This window comes from Hyla sarda, chromosome 3 (genome assembly GCF_029499605.1).
Source record: "Hyla sarda isolate aHylSar1 chromosome 3, aHylSar1.hap1, whole genome shotgun sequence".
Lineage (NCBI taxonomy): Eukaryota > Metazoa > Chordata > Amphibia > Anura > Hylidae > Hyla > Hyla sarda.
Window position 1 is genome coordinate 445,715,276 of NC_079191.1, and position 20,147 is coordinate 445,735,422.

Sequence of the window (20,147 nt, forward strand, 5' to 3'; positions counted from 1 at the left end):
GGACAGCTTTTCCAGGGCAAACTCTGCTAGTTATGGCCACAAACCAAGTTTGGTTACCCAGAAGTCCAGCAGTTCAGGTCCTGCTCCATGTCTACCTGCTGCTGATGAGTCGCTTCACTATGCGGGTAAAGAAAGGTACTCATCAGTGACTGTAGACTCAGGCTGCTGCCGATGGAGCTGGTACTGCTCCTGCCACCCCTCCCCTCCCCAGCAGCCATGGCAGTGGAAGGTGAGCGCAGAGGCCCCCCTAGTCAGACCTGCAAGAGGATGGATGATGGCATCGGCCAACTGAATACGTAGGATCTCTCTGTAGTAGGTCAGTTTGTCCTTTCTCTCAGTGGGTGTAAAAAAGCCCCCATTTTGTGGCGGTAGTGATGGTCCAATAAGGTGGAGAGCCAGAGGTCATCCCACTGCCGAATAGTGACAATTTGGTGGTCACTACGCAAGCAACTGAGCATGCATCGTGCACTTTGTGCAAGTGACTTGGAGAGACTCCCTGCCTCCATCTCCACTGCATACTGCCAAGGTGTGTCTGGGTCCTCTGTTTCGCCTTCCTCATAACCCTCTAGCTCCTATAGCTGTTCCTGCTCCTCCTCTCCTGTCAGATGACTAGAAAAACACCCATCTCATCAAACCTAAACTGTGCTCCACAATGCCCCTCCCCCTCCTCCAGTTCAGCCCCCACAGGGCTCATGTGGTCGTGAGCTGAAGGCACAGCGTCTCTAGTGTCCTGACCACCCATCATTTCCAACACATGTTGTAGTAGATGAAGCAGTGGAATGACGTCGTTCATCTCGTAATCGTGGCCACTTACGTATAATGTGGCTTCCTTAAAGGGCCGGAGCAAATGGCAGGTGTCACGTATGAGCTGCCACTGGTTCACATTGAAGTTACACAGGGGAGTACTCCTATCTGCTTGGATCATCAAGAAATCGGTGATGGCTTTTCTTTGTTCGTATAGTCTGTCCAACATATGGAGGGTGGAATTCCAACGTGTGGCAACATCACAAATAAGACTATGTTGTGGGATACCGTTTTGACGCTGCAGCTCAAGGAGGGTGTGCTGTGCGGTGTACGAGTGGCTGAAGTACTTGCAAAGTATTATTCCCATTGTTAGGATGTCTTGCAGATGGGGGGAACACTTCAGGAAGTGCTTCACAACCAGATTGAACACGTGTCCCATGCAGGGTACATGGCTCAGCCTTCCCAGGCGCAGCGCATGCAAGGTGTTCTTCCCGTTGTCGGTCACCATGGTTTCCATTTCCAGTTTTCGTGGAGTAAGCCATATTCCGATTTCTTGACGAATTATTCTTAGCAGTTCCTCCCCTATGTGCCTCCATGTGCCAAGGCAAACCATGTGAAGAACAGTGTGACACCGCAATGCCCTGCACACCTGGTATACTGAAGGGCCACTGAGACTTGTCCTGGCAGTGGAGGCTGAGGACACGGTGGAAGATGAGGAGGCGGAGTCGCACACTGTCACAGGACCAACGACCTGAGAGCGTGGAGGAGGAAGTGGCGTGACCTGTCCAAGTTGCTGTTGTGGCTGTGCAGGAATCACATTCACCCAGTGGGCCGCAAAGGACATTTATTGTCCCTGACTGTAGTTACAACTCCAGACTTTCGGGAGGATCCCTCCCTTCCTCAGATTAGACCCTGATCTGAGGAAGAGAGGGATCCTCCAGAATCGCGTAATCCTGTCCATTTTTCATTTTCCTTCAATAAAATGTCCTGTTGAGGAATTTTTCACTACCTCTGGCTTTGCCTTATCTTTCCCACAAGAGTCAGCAGCGCCGACTTCAAGGGTTTTTTCCTGCCTTGCTTCTACTACCACTTGAAAAAGGAGGGACTGCAGCACCAGCAACTTGGACAGGAGCACATTCAGCTTCTGCGCCGTTGGATGAGTGGGCGCATATTGTTGACTCTTGGACATGGCTTTGCCGATGGATTGCTGGCAGAATGACTGACTCAAAGTTGGAGGAGCAGGAGCATCTGGAGAGACAGAAGGAGGGTTTGACACAATGCTCCCTTCGGCTGAGGTGGTGGAGCCTTGGCTGGATGAAGGAGGGAGCGGATGGCCACTGGGTGATGCAGCAGGCTAGACCACTACATTGGAGCCACGGTTCTCCCAGGTCGCTTTATGGTGACGCATCATATGTTGACGCAGGGCCGTGGTGCCAACAGTGGGACCCTGGCCACGCTTCACCTTCTGCCGACATATCTTGCATGTGGCCAGGTCAACATCCTCCAGATGCTTGAAGAAAAACTGCCACACCGCTGAGTAGCTGATTTTCCCACCCGCAGTCCGCACTAAATGACTGCTACTGCTGCTGTCTCCAGGAACCCCTGTTCCACTACCTCCCGGGAAGGTAGGCTGCCGTGAAGGAGGTGTTCTCCCCCGGGAACGTTTGGCTCCAGAATTTCAACTCCTGTCACCATGCTGACTGCCAACCATGCTAGCGCCTTGCTGCCTCAGGGGCAACCTGCAACCCTCTTCTCCTGATGATGATGAAGCCCCTTCTGCACCCGACTCCCAAGTGTGATCGACTTCATCATCATCAACAAGTGTGTGCACGTCACTGATGTCCTCCTCAGGTTCCCCAACAGTGTCTGCTTCAGGACCCTGAACACTTGCAACACCGCCTCCCACGTCACTCTCCGCATCACTACTTGGCCACCTAGCAGAGGAAGCGGCGCATGTCTCCTCCCCTTCTTGGCTGGGCAGTAGCTGCTGACTGTCCTCTATTAGATCGTCCTCAGTAAATAGTGGAGCTGAACCCAAAGCATAAGATACTTGTCTAGGAGAGGAAACAGCACAGGACAAAGGTAATGGGAGGACAGGGACTGCTCCCGGGCCATGCCAACTGAGGGTTGTGTCTGAGGAACCCACCGACTGTTCACTGGGGCTGTCAGATGTCACTTGTGATGATGTGGATGACTGTGTTAACCAATCGACGACGGCAGATGGGTTGCTGGTCGAGACACATCCGCTAGCTGATACCGGGAGCTCAGGCCTCTCGCTGCGACTCCTGCTGCCACTCGCCCCTATTCTGCTGCGACCTCTGCCTGAAGGATTTAGGCCTCTGCCACTCCTCTGTGCATGTCCTGGCACTTCTATGTCTGACATACTTAGTTTGTGTATGAGGGGAGCACAATACGCTCCACTACGCTTAAAACAATATTTGTCTACAATACCAGCAGGTGTGTACTTTTGCGTGTCCTTTCACAGTATCTAGGCCCTTAAGACTTTAACAGGAACAAAATAGTACACCACTTAGATGTATGTATGTGGTATGCACTTATGAGGGCAGGACAATGCGCTACAGTATGCTTAAAAAAGTATTTGTGTACAACATGTGGATCCACCATTTTAGATGCCCTGAAGCCTGGGCCGCACTATATGGAGTTTAATTAAGCAATTTGTGCAATCGAATCGCGGCGATATTTACATTAGTTGCAAATAAATTTTTCCTGAAATTCGTAACGAATTCGGATTTGTCAGATTTGATTAGCTCATCCCTAATAATAATAATAATAATAATGTTTGTTTTCTTATATTACTTATTGGGGGAGATTTCTCAAAACCTGTCCAGAGGAGAAGTTGCGGATTTTCCCATAGCAACCAATCAGATTGCTTCATTTACTTTTGAAAAGGTTTTTGAAAAATGAAAGAAGCGATCTGATTGGTTGTTATAAGCAACTCAGCAACTTCTCCTCTGGACGGGTTTTGGTAAATCTTCCCCATTATCTTTTTTTGTATTATCTTCTTTTATTATTTTGTTTCTTGCTTTATTATATTTGCATTACTTATTGGTATCATTATTGATTTCATGATGATTTCGATTATTATTATTTGCTGTTGTTATAATCATTTTTTATACATGATTATATATTTATGTTGTTGTTATTATTTGACGGCTGATCCAGAACGTTTTCTAATCCACAGCTAATTCTTAGACTATATTAACACACAGTTGTTTATTTATTTTTATTTTTTTCATTTTTTTATACAATAATTAAAAGCTATTTTTATTATGCAATAAAGACTGGAAAAAAACTACTTCATTTTCAGCCTTTTTTTTTTTTTTTCCGTTAAGTCTGAAAATATGGCCAACAAGCTTATTCGTTAAAAAAGACTTTTGATATAATGTAGATAATACCATGTATATTTGTTATATATATTTGAGGTGACCCAGTACAGGAGGTGTTACCCCATATCCTTGCTGTCCTGTCAGGCAGCCTACTTCAGTGTCCCCAGGGCCCCTTGCACCTGTTTCCCCCCCTGTACATATGTGTTGCAGTATATTGTATTGTAAAATGTCTTGTTGCCTTAACCCCTTAAGGACCGGGGGTTTTTCCGTTTTTTTCATTTTCGTTTTTTGCTCCTTGCCTTTAAAAAATCATAACTCTTTCAATTTTGCACCTAAAAATCCATATGATTGCTTATTGTTTGTGCCACCAATTCTACTTTGTAATGACGTCAGTCATTTTGCCCAAAAATCTACGGTAAAACGGAAAAAAAATCATTGTGCGACAAAATTGAAAAAAACACGCCGTTTTGTAACTTTTGGGGGCTTCCGTTTCTACGTAGTAAATTTTTCGGTAAAAATTACACCTCTTTATTCTGTAGGTCCATACGATTATAATGATCCCCTACTTGTATAGGTTTGATTTTGTCGTATTTCTGGAAAAAATCATAACTACATGCAGGAAAATTAATACGTTTAAATTGTCATCTTCTGACCCCTATAACTTTTTTATTTTTCCTTGTATGGGGCGGTATGAGGGCTAATTTTTTGCGCCGTGATATGAAGTTTTTAATGGTACCATTTTTGCATTGATAGGACTTATTGAATTATATAAAAAGTGACCAAAAATGCACTATTTTGGACGTTGGAATTTTTTTGCGCGTACGACATTGACCGAGCGGTTTAATTAACGATATATTTTTATAATTCGGACATTTCCGCACGCGGTGATACCATATATGTTTATTTTTATTTACACTGTGTTTTTTTTGATGGGAAAAGGGGGGTGATTCAAACTTTTAATAGGGGAGGGGTTAAATGATATTCATTCACTTTTTTTTCCCCACTTTTTTTCCCCACTCCCATAGGGACCTATAACACTGCACACACTGATCATTGTTATCCCATAGGGACCTATAACACTGCACACACTGATCATTGTTATCCCATAGGGACCTATAACACTGCACACACTGATCTTTATCATTGATCCCTGGTTTCTCATAGGAAACCAGTGGTCGACGATTCTGCCGCTTGACTTCTCATGCCTGGATCTTAGGCACGGAGCAGTCATTCGGCGATCGGACAGCGAGGAGGCAGGTAGGGGCCCTCCCGCTGTCCTGTAAGCTGTTCGGGATGCCGCGATTTCGCCGCGGCTATCCCGAACAGCCCACTGAGTTAACCGGCAGCTTTTACATTAAAGGGTTAATAGCGCACGGCGCCGCGATCGGCGCTGCGCGCTATTAGCGGTGGGTCCCGGCTTCACTATGATGCGGGGTTACCGTCTAACCCCGCGTTATATCACGGGAGCAAGACCAAGGACGTACCTGTACGTTCTTGGTCCTTAAGGGGTTAAGAGTTGTGCCATATGAAATGTCATGTGATTGTTACCCAGAAGGTACCAGTGACCAGGTGACCCCAGGAGTGACCTATGGGCTCCCTGCTAGTCTCCCCCATATAAGCCCTGGTTGGAGCTTCTCTCTCTCTCTCTTCTGCTGAGGTCCAGTGCAGTCTTGTCTAGTCTGTGTGTCCAGTGTTGGAGACCTCAAAGTCCAGTCCTGCAGCCGCCATCAAGTCAAGTAAGATAAAGTCCCAGCTTTATGAGTCAAGTCAAGTCAGTCCCTGTCATCTTTCAAGTCAGTGTGGTCTGCATTCAATTGTCCAGTCCTACTACAAGTCCCAGCAAGTCCTTAAGGTCTCTGAGTCACTGGTCCCCTCCTTGGGCCCTGGCTGAACTGTATAGACTTTACCATCTGTCTACCCTCAGTAAAGCTACCGTTGTCCGTAACTTGGTGCTGAAGTCATTATTGCCCCTGTGCAAAGCCCAGGATCCAGCAGTATACCTTCAGGAATACAAGGGGTTAAATCCATCTGCCCCTAGGGTAACAACATCTGCCATTTAAACAACCCTGTTACCACAACTTTTGGCATCCTAGGAACAGGATACGGTCCTCCCCCCTAATCTGAACTGTGTCCAGTATTGTCTGCAAAAATCGCATGCAAATGAAATTTGCGCCAGAAAGTGTTCAGGACTTTGTCAGAGGAAAGTGTTTTACTCGTGGGGCTTGTGAAATAGAGGGGGAGGTGAAGAAAAGTACTGTGTCAAGCATGTGCAAAATTGGTTGAAGCTATGTTACATTGCCAATCAAAATAGTCTACACTTCTGTAAATATCTAAGTTAGGACTGTAACATTACTTGAGGTCTTAGTCCACGTATATCAAATATGTATATGTCTAACATTTTCTCCTGTCCACGTGTACAGGGTGCTCTACAGGCCAGAGGGTTCCGCTGCAAGATACGATAAACACGTATAAGGGCAGAGTACAAGTTGTAAAGGTAACACTGTTGTATTGCATAACAATGTATATTGAGTTCTGGGGAGAAGTGTTGTAATACCAAAGTTCCCCAGCAGCCAAGGCATTGGGCAGATAGCCTCGGGCAACCCAATCCACAACCAGTGAATTAAAGTGTTTGAAGAGTGTTAGCAATGCAGTTACAAGTGGAAACAATCCTTAATGTTTACCCTGATACTCTAAGTAAAGAGCCTGTATGGACATTTACCAGTGTTACATGGACTCATTTCTATTTTGTGCCATAATCAGACCTGAGAAGGACATTCTGTGCTAAAATGCCCCAGGAACTGTCATTGGGCCCCAGTGGCCACTTCGGTCATCCACCCTCCAGGACTGGGAGTCGAGGACAACTGTATTTAAGAGGGGGGAGTTTGTGGTGGCCCAGTACAGGAGGTGTTACCCCGTACCCTTGCTGCCTTGTCTGGCAGTCTCCCTTCAGTGTCCCCTGGCCTTCCTTGTACAGTGACCCCTCGACCTACGATGGTCCCGACACACGATAATTTCAACATGCGATGGCCTCTCAGAGGCCATCGCATGTTGAAGGCAGCATCAACATACGATGCTTTTTTATGTCGGGGCCTTGGCATAAACGTCTATCCGGCAGCGCAGACTGCTTCAGCTGCCGCCGGATAGCCGTTTACTGTGCCCTGTGAGCTCCGGTGATGTCTCTTACCTGTCCTGGGGGCTCTGACGCGTCCTCAGTGTACAGAGCCCCGCTTATCCTCAGTGTACAGAGCCCTGCTTGTCCTCAGTGTACAGAGCCCTGCTTGTCCTCAGTGTACAGAGCCCCGCTTGTCCTCAGTGTACAGAGCCCTGCTGGTCCTCGGTGTACAGAGCCCTGCTGGTCCTCGGTGTAAAGAGCCCTGCTTGTCCTCAGTGTACAGAGCCTTGCTTGTCCTCAGTGTACAGAGCCCCGCTTGTCCTCAGTGTACAGAGCCCCGCTTGTCCTCAGTGTACAGAGCCCTGCTTGTCCTCAGTGTACAGAGCCCCGCTTATCCTCAGTGTACAGAGCCCTGCTTGTCCTCAGTGTACAGAGCCCTGCTTGTCCTCAGTGTACAGAGCCCCGCTTGTCCTCAGTGTACAGAGCCCTGCTGGTCCTCGGTGTACAGAGCCCTGCTGGTCCTCGGTGTAAAGAGCCCTGCTGGTCTTCGGTGTACAGAGCCCCGCTTGTCCTCGGTGTACAGAGCCCTGCTGGTCCTCAGTTTACAGAGCCCTGCTGGTCCTCGGTGTACAGAGCCCCGCTTGTCCTCGGTGTACAGAGCCCCGCTTGTCCTCGGTGTACAGAGCCCCGCTTGTCCTCGGTGTACAGAGCCCCGCTTGTCCTCAGTGTACAGGGCCCCGCTTGTCCTCAGTGTACGGAGCTCTGCTTATCCTCAGTATACAGAGCCCTAATACAGATGGGAAGCTGTCTAAATTTTACCGTGAGGTGCTGCCCTAAGCTAAAAAAAATAAGTTAGGAAACACTGGGCTATATACTGTGCATATGGTGCATTCACTATATTAACCCCTTAACGACACACACCAAACATATATACAGGGATCTGAGCTCACCATAGATGGTGGGGACTCACATTGACGATCGCACACAATGTCCCCCATTTAACCCCCATATATGCCATGATCAATGCCTCTAAAGGCTGAAATTACAGGTAATACAGCTGACAGGTTCCATTTAGCTCTTTAACTAAAAAGAAAAATAATAATAGAAAAAAATAATAATAATAATAGCAAATAAAAATAATATTAATAAAATAATAAAAGTAACAATAATAGAATAATACAAGTAATAATAACAGAATCATTTAAATAATATTAATAGAATAATAAAAGTAAAGTCTTTGGAAAGTTAGTTTTGAAGTCATTTTTTTTTGCTTCGGTTTTGCTTATGCGCAACATATTTATCATAGCATTGCAGATAGATTTGATGCACATAAGCAAAATACAGTAAATCACTTCCTCCCCTCTAAGACTTTTCTGCACAAAAAGTCGCAGTTACGACCTATAATCAGACTTTTTTTAAACTGCTCTCCAAAGGCTGTCTGGGAATGATGGGAGTTGTAGTTTACCAACAGCGAGCCTCCAGCTGTTGCTAAACTGGAGGCTTGCTGTTGCTAAACTACAACTCCGATCATTGGGGTTGTAGTCTAGCCACAGCTGGAGGCTCCCTGTTTGGAAACACTGCGTAAAATGTTCTAACCCACTTTTTGGGTATTTTTCGCCATATAAGACGCACTTTTTGTTCCCCAAAACTTGGGGGGGGGGGGGGGGGGGGAGTTGGTGCGTCTTATACGGCGAATACACACCTATCGCGGCGGTCCCTGCGGCCATCAACGGCCAGGAGCCGCGGCTAATACAGGACATGACCGATCGCGGTGATGCCCTGTATTAACCCTTCAGACGCGGCGATCAAAGCTGACCACCGCATCTGAAGCGAAAATAACACTAACCCGGCTGTTCAGTGGGGCTGTTCGGGACCGCCGCGGTGAAATCACGGCGTCCCGAACAGCTTACATTACACCGGGAGGGACCTTACCTGCCTCCTCGGTGTCTGCTCCGTGGGGGGATCCCCTGCATGGCCGGCGCTCTCCTTTGTCGTCATCACATCGTCGTGCACGCCGTCTCTTCATCCAATAGGAGCGGCGTGCGTAGCGACGTCATGGCGGCGACGGAGAGCGAGGATACCAGGCAGCAGAGAAGTTGCGGATCGACGGGGACACCCCGGGGACGCGGCGACAGCGATGGAGGGCGACATCCAGGGCAGGGGTGACGGGTCCGGAGCGGCGGGGACAGGTGAGTACAGATCCTTTACCAGTGGTCTTCCACCTGCGGACCTCCAGATGTTGCAAAACTACAACTCCCAGCATGCTAAGCAGCAGGCATCATAGTCTAGGCAGTGGATGGGAGACCAACAATGTACAGAGCAGTGTTTCCCAACCAGTGTGCCTCCAGCTGTTGCAAAACTACAACTCCCAGCAAGCTAAGCAGCAGGTATCATGGTCTTCAACCTGCTGACCTCCAGCTGTTGCAAAACTACAACTCCCAGCATGCTAAGCAGCAGGCATCATAGTCTAGGCAGTAGATGGGAGACCAACAATGTACAGAGCAGTGTTTCCCAACCAGTGTGCCTCCAGCTGTTGCAAAACTACAACTCCCAGCATGCTAAGCAGCAGGTATCATGGTCTAGGCCAGTGGTCTTCAACCTGCGTACCTCCAGCTGTTGTAAAACTACAACTCCCAGCATGCTAAGCAGCAGGCATCATAGTCTAGACCAGTGGTCTTCAACATGCGGACCTCCAGATGTTGCAAAACTACAACTCCCAGCATGCTAAGCAGCAGGTATCATGGTCTAGGCCAGTGGTCTTCAACCTGCGTACCTCCAGCTGTTGTAAAACTACAACTCCCAGCATGCTAAGCAGCAGGCATCATAGTCTAGACCAGTGGTCTTCAACATGCGGACCTCCAGATGTTGCAAAACTACAACTCCCAGCATGCTAAGCAGCAGGTATCATGGTCTAGGCCAGTGGTCTTCAACCTGCGTACCTCCAGCTGTTGTAAAACTACAACTCCCAGCATGCTAAGCTGCAGGCATCATAGTCTAGACCAGTGGTCTTCAACATGCAGACCTCCAGATGTTGCAAAACTACAACTCCCAGCATGCCCGGACAGCCGTTGGCTGTCCGGGCATGCTGGGAGTTGTAGTTTTGCAACATCTGGAGGTCCGTAGGTTGAAGATCACGGTCCTATACTTTACATTGTATTTGGTTCAGAATCTTTATTTTCTAGATTTTTATCCTATGAAATTAGGTGTGTCTTGTATGCCGGAGCGTCTTAATAAGGTATATAAATAAATACAATTTATGAATCCCCTCCCCTTTATAGTATGATAATCATGTGCACGTAAGCAAAACCAAATAAACGAAAAAATTACTTGAAAACTCAATTACCAAAGACAACAATAATAAATCTTCTGTTATCTCTTTATCGTTTTCTGAATAGCGGAACAAATCTTTAATAACTTAAATTCTTTAATAACTTAAATTCTTTATTAACTTCAATTCTTAAAATAATTTAAATTCTTAAAAATTCCGTCCGTTTCTTACAGAACAATCAAGAATTCGGTTCAGGCAGCAGAAGGGGCCACAGGTTACGGCCCCCGTCAGTCATTTATTACGGGATCTGGGGGTATAATGTGACGCCTATATACACCGAACAGAAGGACGGGGTGCGGAGGGTAATAAGATGAAGGCTGCGCCGGCGTCCCCGGTGATTTCTGCGGATGCGGCGGTGAATACCGAGCGCTCACCGTTTGTCGCAGGAATCTTACAAGGTTATTACGAGCAATTATTTTCCAGTTAGGCTTTGCAGCGATATTACCCCAGAAGGCTCCCACACCGGCGCCTAATGAATCGTCCCCCCTCAGTGTCGGCTCAAAGTGACTTTGGACGGGAGGATTTATCTCGGTGTTCCAGGCTCTTCATTAGGGCACAAGGAGATGTAAATGCTAATTAAATCTGCTTTATTAACAAGGTAAAGAATATTTATAAAGCGGGGGAGGGGGGGGCGCTCATCATCCAGATATTTCCCCAGATGAGGGATCGCTCGCCCTGACAGACGGAGGAGATGAAGAGTCTCCGCACTTCTCCAATTATTTCTACTTCTCGTTTATTTCTTTTTTACAATCTGTACATTTGATGGAGAAATTGGTTGAATTATTCTTCTTGCTTTATTGCAGTGTTCCCCGATCAGTGTGCCTCCAGCTCTTGCAAAACTATAACTCCCAGCATGCCTGGACAACCAAACTGGACAGCCGATTACTTCCCTGCAAGCTGTTGCCCACTGCCTGTTGTTAGGGGAATTCCATCCCTTGTAAAATAAAATAAAAAACAGACCATGAAATCGGAGTGGGGCAAAGATAATGCGGAACAGTGTTTCTCAACCAGTGTGCCTCCAGCTGTTGTGAAACTACAACTCCCAGCATGCCTGGCAGCCAAAGTGGACAGCAGATTTCTTTCCTGCAATCTGTTGTCCACTGCCTGTTGTTAGGGGAATTCCATCTCTTGTAAAAAAAAAAAAAAAACAGATAAGAACAGTGTTTCTCAACCAGTGTGCCTCCAGCTGTTGTGAAACTACAACTCCCAGCATTGCTGGCAGCCAAAGTGGACAGCAGATTTCTTTCCTGCAATCTGTTGTCCACTGCCTGTTGTTAGGGGAATTCCATCTCTTGTAAAAAAAATAAAAAAAGACAAGAACAGTGTTTCTCAACCAGTGTGCCCCCAGCTGTTGTGAAACTACAACTCCCAGCATGCCCGGACAGCCCTTGGTGTTGTAAAAGTTCTGCAATGTTGTCAGTCTGCATCAGTTTTTGTCAGGACATGCTGGGAGTACGGATATTTTGATACATTGTTTCAGACCGGAGTCCGGACTGTTTACATTACAGAGGATACAATTGTATCAGCAGTTCTCGCCCTGTAGTCTGAGACCCCCATAGAGATTACAGACAATTGTGTCAAGTTCTTACACATTCTGATAAAGCCGAGTGACAACCTTGGCAAAACTACAACTCCCAGCATGCCCCGACAGCTAAAGGCTGCACATGATGTGAACTGACCCCAACCAACTCATGAGTCATATCAGTTCACCTGAGTGACCTCCAGCATCAGCAGCCTAAATAGATGACCAGGTGCAGTGATCAGACTCCACCTGCTCTCCCTGCAACGCCAGAGGAAATCATTTCAGTGATGGAATCACAATCACTATGGCTGAAAACCCCCATGCCTGCCACATCAGCTAAAAAGGGTAAGCACAAGGCATACACAAGAACCTCTGCATTTTTCTTTCATAATAAGCCAGTGTTTCCCAACCAGGGTGCCTCAAGCTGTTGCAAAACTACAACTCCCAGCCTTCGGCTGTCCGGGTATGCTGGGAGTTGTAGTTTTGCAACATAACTGCATAAAATGTGAACTGACCCTAATCCCCTTATAAGTCTAACCAGTTCACCTGAGTGGATTCCAGCTCCAGCAGCCTAAGATGACCAGGCGCAGTGATCAGATTCCGATCCCCCCCCCTCCCCCCTCTCTCTCTCTCTGCAAAGCCAGAGGATTCATGGGAAACATAGACAGCATTATGAAACCATTATAAAGATGGAATTACAATCAGTATGGCTGAAAACCCACATGCCTGCCACATCAGCTAAAACAGGTAAGCAAAAAGCGTTGTTGTCATGCTGGACCCATCCATAACCCATCCATTACCCTTCTTCAATGCTCTTACTGAGGGAAGGAGGTTGTTGGCCAAGATCTTGCGATACATGGTCCCATCCATTCTCCCCTCAATACGGTCTTCCTGTCCCTTTTGCAGAAAAGCAGCCCCAAAGAATGATGTTTTCACCTCCATGCTTCATGGTTGGGATGGTGTCCTTGGGGTTGTACTCTTCCTTCTCTTTCCTCCAAACACAGTGAGTAGAGAGTGAGAGAGTTTAGACCAAAAAGCCTTATTTTTGTCTCATCAGACCACTTGACCTTCTCCCCTTCCTCCTCTGGATCATCCAGATGGTCAATGGACAAGTAAGTGTCACGATTCGGCTGGCTGGAGGTGGATCCTCTGTGCCAGAGAGGGATTGGCGTGGACCGTGTCGGTGGACCGGTTCTAAGTCACTACTGGTATTCACCAGAGCCCGCCGCAAAGCGGGATGGTCTTGCTGCGGCGGTAGTAACCAGGTCGTATCCACTAGCAACGGCTCAACCTCTCTGACTGCTGAAGATAGGCGCGGTACAATGGAGTAGACAGAAGCAAGGTCGGACGTAGCAGAAGGTCGGGGCAGGCAGCAAGGATCGTAGTCAGGGGCAACGGCAGGAGGTCTGGAACACAGGCTAGGAACACACAAGGGAACGCTTTCACTGGCACAATGGCAACAAGATCCGACGAGGGAGTGCAGGGGAAGTGAGGTATAAGTAGGGAAGTGCACAGGTGAAGGTACTGATTAACCCCTTAAGGACACATGACGTATGAGAACATCCTGTGTTTTACCGCCCCCCCCCCCCCCCCGCAACCATCTGGAGCGGAGCCGGTCCCCGATGCCTGCTGAAATCGTTCAGCAGGCATCGGGGCATATCGCCCAGGGGGGTCATGATGACCCCCCTTGTCGGCGATGGCCGCAGATCGCTGGACAATTCAGTCCAGCGATCTGCGGCGGATTCCGGGTCAATCGGGTCTCCAGTGACCCGGTGACCCGGAATTATTGGCTGATCGGGGCCGCCAGAGACGGCCCCGAACAGCCAGAGCCAGCAGGGGTGAGGTGGCACTGGTGCCAGCAGGGGTGAGGTGGCACTGGTGCCACCTCATGATCGCCCTGATCCGGCCGACCAATCAGGGCGCCTGCTGCGGGTGTCACTCCCGCAACCCGCTCCGCCCCTCTTCCGGAGGACGTGAGCGGGTGCGGGACGTGCACCCCGGGTGCTGGGGACCCCGATCCCCGGCGCCCCTGTTGGGATCGGGGCCCCAGGAGCAGCGGCGGAGGCGGAGACGACGAGGGACTGACCTGGTGCAGCGAGGATCGTTGGAGGTGAGTGACAGCCTCCTGCTGTTGCTTAGCAACAGCTCCCAGCATGCAAAAAGGGCAAGCTGGGACCTGTAGTTATGCAACAGCAGGAGGCAGACCACCACAACTCCCAGCATTCCCTTATGGGCATGCTGGGACTTGTAGTTTTGCAACAGCTGGAGGCACATTCTTTCTATGGAAAAGTGTACCTTCAGCTGTTGTGTAACTACAACTCCCAGCTTGCACAATCAGCTAAAGTGCATGCTGGGAGTTGTAGTGGTGCATCTGGTGGTTGCATAACTACAACTCCCAGCATGCCCGTTGGCTGTCGGTGACTGCTGAGAGTTGTAGTTTTGCAACAGCTGAAGGCACACTGAGTTAAGTAGCAAACCAGTGTGTCTCCAGCTGTTGCATAACTACAATCCCCAGCATCCCCAGCCAAAGTAGTATGCCTCCAGCTGTTGCATAAATACAAGACCCAGCATGCCCTTCCGCTGTCCGTACATGCTGGGGGTTGTAGCTTTTGCAACAGCTGAAGGCACACTGGTTGCAAAACACTGAGTTTGTTACCAAACTCGGTGTTTCACAACCAGTGTGCCTCCAGCTGTTGCAAAACTACAACTCCCAGCATGCACTGATAGACCGTACATGCTGGGAGTTGTAGTTTTGCAACAGCTGGATGTCCCCCCCCCCTCCCCCCCCCCCCAATGTGAACGTACAGGGTACACTCACATGGGCGGAGGATTATAGTAAGTATCCGGCTGCAAGTTTGAGGTGCGGCAAAATTTCTGCCGCAGCTCAAACTGCCAGCGAGAACCTACTGTGAACCCCCCGCCCGTGCGACTGTACCCTAAAAACACTACACTAACACACAATAAAATAAAAAGTAAAAAACACTACATATACACATCCCCCTACACATCCCCCCTCCAATCCCCAATAAAAATGAAAAACATCTGGTACGCCACTGTTTCCAAAACGGAGCCTCCAGCTGTTGCAAAACAACTACTCCCAGTATTGCCAGATAGCCACTGACTGTCTAGGCATGCTGGGAGTTTTACAACAGCCGGAGGCACCCTGTTTGGGAATCACTGGTGTAGAATACCCCTATGTCCACCCCTATGCAAGTCCCTACAGTTTAGGGTCACATATGGGGTATCGCCGTACTCGGGAGAAATTGCTTAACAAATTTTGGGGGGTATTTTCTGCTATTACCCTTTTTAAAAATGTAAAATTTTTGGGAAAACAAGCATTTTAGGTAAAAAAAATTTGGATTTTTCACCAAGAAAGGATACAAGTTACCATAAAATTTTACCACTAAGTTAAAGTAGAATATGTCACGAAAAAACTATCTCGGAATCAGAATGATAACTAAAAGCATCCCAGAGTTATTAATGTTTAAAGTGACAGTGGTCAGAATTGCAAAAAACGCTCCGGTCCTTAAGGTGTAAAATGGCCTGGTCCTTAAGGGATTAAAACCCATGCGCCAATCAGTGGCGCACCGGCCCTTTAAATCGCAAAGACCCGGTGCGCGTGCGCCCTAGGGAGCGGGGCCGCACGCGCCGGGACAGCACAGACGGGGAACGAGTCTGGTAAGCGGGTCGGGATGCGCATCGCGAATCGCATCCCGGCTGGGGACATTATCGCAGCGCATCCGGTCAGCAGGTCTGACCGGGGCGCTGCGAACAGGAGAACGCTGTGAGCGCTCCGGGGAGGAGCGGGGACCCGGAGCGCTCGGCGTAACAGTAAGACAGGCCTAGACATGTGCTGGCTTGAGCAGGGGGACCTTGCGTGCGCTGCAGGATTTTATTCCATGATGGCGTCGTGTGTTACTAATGGTTTTCTTGGAGACGGTGGTCCCAGCTCTCTTCAGGTCATTCAACAGGTCTTGTCATGTAGTTCTGGGCTGATTATTGCATGACATGAGTATTTGATACATCAGAAAAGCAGAACTTAATATTTGGTACAGAAACCTATATTCACAATTACAGCGATGAAAGGTTTCGTGTAGTTCTTGACCAGGTTTGCACACACTGCAGCAGGGATTTTGGCGCACTCCTCCATACAGACCTTCTCCAGGTCCTTCAGGTTTCGGGGTTGTACAATACAGACTTTCAGTTCCCTCCAAAGATTTTTTATTGGGTTCAGGTCTGGAGACTGACTAGGCCACTCCAGGACCTTGAGATGCTTCTTATGGAGCTGCTCCTTAGTTGCCCTGGCTGTGTGTTTTGGCTCCTTAGTTGCCCCGGCTGTGTGTTTCGGCTCCTTAGTTGCCCTGGCTGTGTGTTTCGCTCCTTAGTTGTCCTGGCTGTGTGTTTCGGCTCCTTAGTTGCCCCGGCTGTGTGTTTCGGCTCCTTAGTTGCCCTGGCTGTGTGTTTCGGCTCCTTAGTTGCCCTGGCTGTATGTTTCGGCTCCTTAGTTGCCCTGGCTGTGTGTTTCGGCTCCTTGGTTTCCCTGGCTGTGTGTTTCGGCTCCTTAGTTTCCCTGGCTGTGTGTTTCAGCTCCTTAGTTGTCCTGGCTGTGTGTTTAGGCTCCTTAGTTGCCCTGGCTGTGTGTTTAGGCTCCTTAGTTGCCCTGGCTGTGTGTTTTAGCTCCATAGTTGCCCTGGCTGTATGTTTCGGCTCCTTAGTTTCCCTGGCTGCGTGTTTCAGCTCCATAGTTGCCCTGGCTGTGTGTTTCAGCCCCTGAGTTGTCCTGGCTGTGTGTTTCGGCTCCTAAATTGCCCTGGCGGTGTGTTTGGGCTCCTTAGTTGCCCTGGCTGTGTGTTTTGGCTCCTTAGTTGCCCTGGCTGTGTGTTTTGGCTCCTAAATTGCCCTGGCTGTGTGTTTCCCTGGCTGTGTGTTTTGGCTCCTTAGTTGTCCTGGCTGTGTGTTTGGGCTCCTTAGTTTTCCCCTGGCTGTGTGTTTCGGCTCCGTAGTTGCCCTGTCTGTGTGTTTCGGGTCGTTGTCATGCTGGACCCATCCATAAACCATCCATGACCCTTCTTCAATGCTTTTACTGAGGGAAGGAGGTTGTTGGCCAAGATCTTGCGATACATGGTCCCATCCATCCTCCCCTCAATACGGTCTTCCTGTCCCTTTTGCAGAAAAGCAGCCCCAAAGAATGATGTTTTCACCTCCATGCTTCACGGTTGGGATGGTGTCCTTGGGGTTGTACTCTTCCTTCTCTTTCCTCCAAACACAGTGAGTAGAGAGTGAGAGAGTTTAGACCAAAAAGCCTTATTTTTGTCTCATCAGACCACTTGACCTTCTCCCCTTCCTCCTCTGGATCATCCAGATGGTCACTGGAAACTTAAGACAGGCCTAGACATGTGCTGGCTTGAGCAGGGGGACCTTGCGTGCGCTGCAGGATTTTATTCCATGATGGCGTAGTGTGTTACTAATGGTTTTCTTGGAGACGGTGGTCCCAGCTCTCTTCAGGTCATTGACCAGGTCTTGTCATGTAGTTCTGGGCTGATCTCTCACCTTCCCCACTATCGTTGATGAACCATGAGGTGAGATCTTGCATGGAGCCCCAGAACTAGTGAGATTGACCGCCAACAGTTGTTGCCTTCTCACCAAGTTGCTTGCCTATTGTCCTGTAGCCCATCCTGGCCTTGTGCAGGACCACAATGTTATCCCTGAAGTCCTTACACAGCTCTCTGGTCTTGGTCATTGTGGAGAGGTTGGAGTCTGTTTGATTGAGTGTGTGGATAGGTGTCTTTTCTACAGGTAACAAGTTCACACAGGTGCAATCAATACAGGTAATGAGTGTAGAAAAGGAGGACTTCTTAAAGGGGTACTCCGCCCATAGACATATTCTCCCCTTTCCAAAGTATAGGGGATAAGATGTCTGATGGCGGGGGTCCCCATGTTCATGAGCTGCATGGAGCGAAGATCACTCCGTGGCTGATGACGTGCGATACAGGGGCCGGGGGATCGTGACGTCATGGCCCACCCCCTCACTGCAAACCTATGGGAGGGGGCATGGCAGATGTCACACCCCCTCTCATAGGCTTGCATTGAGGGGCGGAGCCGTGACCCCGGCCCCTGTATCGCCCGTGCAGCTCATGAACGGAGGGGTGCAGGAGAGAACGCAGGGGTCCACAGCGGCGAGACCCCCATGAACAGACATCATATCCTCTATACTTTGTATAGGGGATAAAATGTCTAGGGGATGAGTACCACTTTAAAGGAAAAATAACAGGTCTGTGGGTCGGAATTCTTACTGGTTGGTAGGTGATCAAATACTTATGTCATGCAATAAAATGCTAATCATTTTTTTTTTTTTTAAATCATATAATGGGATTTTCTGGATTTTTGTTTTAGTTTCCGTCTCTCACGGTTGAAAAGTAAATATGATAAAAATGACCGACCTCGACATGTAAGTAGGAAAACCTGCAGCATCGTCAGCGTATGAAATACTTCCCACTGTACGTTGTCATTGTGGATCTAAAGTCCTTATCACATTCTTCTCAGACGATGGGAAATATTACTAGAAGAATTGACAATACAATGTAAAGAGCTGGGATATTTTGTATATGCTCAGTCACTAACTACAACAGTGGTCTCCAACCTGTGGACCTCCAGATGTTGCAAAACTACAATTCCCAGCATGCCCGGACAGCCAACGGCTGTCCTGGCTTGCTGGGAGTTGTAGTTTTGCAACATTTGGAGGTCCGCAGGTTGGAGACCACTGAACTAGAAAAAAAGGGGCAAAGCGTCCGTACCAGCTGCTGCGCTGAACTTTAGTCGGGTGGCGGAGTTTTTATAAGGTTTGCTGGGCAGTAAAATGTGTGTTTCATATGCTAAAGGCCATAACATGAATATCCTGAGTCTACAGCATGCAGAGGGTTAAAGGAAATCTGTCATCAGCGTCACCCTGTACAGACAGGTAGTGCAGGTGACACTGATGACAATGATACTTACCTTGCCCCTTTCCGTGCAGTTCTCCGATAACCTTCTCCGGTATCTTCAGCTCCGGCTACGGCTTGGAGTATGGGCGGAGCTTAGTGACATAATCGCTGCTGTTCTCTGTTGGGTCCCGCTGCTAGAGAACAGCAGCGATGATGTCACTAAGCTCCGCCCATGCTCCAAGCCACGCCCAGAGCTGAAGATACTGGAGAAGATAACTTTAGAACGAATGCACGGAGGGGGACAAGGTAAGTATCATTGTCATCAGTGTCACCTGCACTACCTGTCTGTACCGACAGGTGACTCTGACGACAGATTTCCTTTAAATAAATTCTGCAAAGATTTGTCTTCCATTGCACATGCAAACTGTAAAGCAGAAAGAAGAGTCTAGTCACAGAAAAGCTCCTAGCCAACAGATGCAGATGTCCCAATGCCAGCCTCTGGTCTGAGAAGAGGTGGACCCTGCTCTCTTAAAGAGTTATTCCAGGGGAAAACTTTTTTTCTTACATCAACTGGCTCCAGAAAACTTCAACTGGCTCCGGTGAAAAACTTTTTTTTTAAAACCAACTGGTGCCAGAAAGTTAAACAGATTTGTAAATTACTTATATTAAAAAAAATATTAATTCTTCCTGTACTTATTAGCTGCTGAATACTGCAGAGGAAATTCTTTTCTTTTTGAAACACAGAACTGTCTGCTGACATCACGAGCACAGTGCTCTCTGCTGACATCTCTGTCCATTTTAGGAACTGCCCAGAACAGCATATGTTTGCTATGGGGATTTTCTCCTACTCTGGAAAGTTCTTAAAATGGACAGAGATGTCAGCAGAGAGCACTGTGCTCGTGATGTCAGCAGACAGCTCTATGTTTCAAAAAGAAAATAATTTTCGCCGTAGTATTCAGCAGCTAATAAGTACAGGAAGGATTAAGATTTTTTAATAGAAGTAATTTACAAATCTGTTTAACTTTCTGGCACCAGTTGACTAAAAAAAAAAAAAAAGTTTTTCACCGGAGTACCCCTTTAAATATAAGTCAGGCTTATCTCCTACATATTGGCCAGAAATCTCACTAGTCTTGCAAAATCCAGCCTGTTGCCTAGCCAGTCCCACTGCAAGGGT